The sequence below is a fragment of the Sinocyclocheilus rhinocerous genome, unplaced genomic scaffold, assembly GCF_001515625.1.
Source record: "Sinocyclocheilus rhinocerous isolate Xijiao unplaced genomic scaffold, SAMN03320098_v1.1 scaffold18002, whole genome shotgun sequence".
NCBI classification, from domain to species: domain Eukaryota; kingdom Metazoa; phylum Chordata; class Actinopteri; order Cypriniformes; family Cyprinidae; genus Sinocyclocheilus; species Sinocyclocheilus rhinocerous.
Window position 1 is genome coordinate 1 of NW_015662314.1, and position 491 is coordinate 491.

General features: G+C 48.1%; 1 non-coding gene across 1 annotated transcript; it reads right to left on the reverse strand.

Annotated features, from left to right (window-relative positions):
* Positions 1-65: 65 nt before the first annotated feature.
* Positions 66-138, reverse strand: trnaa-agc (transfer RNA alanine (anticodon AGC)). Its single transcript has one exon. It is a non-coding gene; the product is annotated as a tRNA-Ala (tRNA).
* Between the last annotated feature and the right edge of the window lie 353 nt (positions 139-491).

Genomic DNA, 491 nt, shown 5'->3' on the forward strand with positions numbered 1-491 from the left:
GCTCACATAAGGAGCGTTAACGCGCAGTCTGCCTCTTTATGGAGAGTAAAGGGCAGGTCCCAGGTTGGAGAATGCGGGAATCGATCCCGCTACCTCTCGCATGCTAAGCGAGCGCTCTACCATTTGAGTTAATTCCCCTGACCATGGTGGAGTGACGTCCATCGCTCCAAAAGACGCCTTCGAAGAGCGACTGCTATTATAACGGGCTTGACGAAAAGAGGTCATCTCTCCTCTGTACTGGCACCTTTGCACTGGCTGCCATTTAGTTGTAGAATTAACAAAGAGATTGTGCTTTTGTTTTTAAGACCCACTTGGTCTTGTTACCCCAGTATGTATTTGAGTGGATTCCTCTACTACGTAGACAACCTTTGGATCACTTAGGTCGTGCAGCCAACTACTCCTCTCGGTTTCCAACACTGGCTTAAAGTCTAGAGGATATCTTACCTTTTCAACTGTCCTCCCTAAGATCCCTCTACATGTTAGGTCCAGCC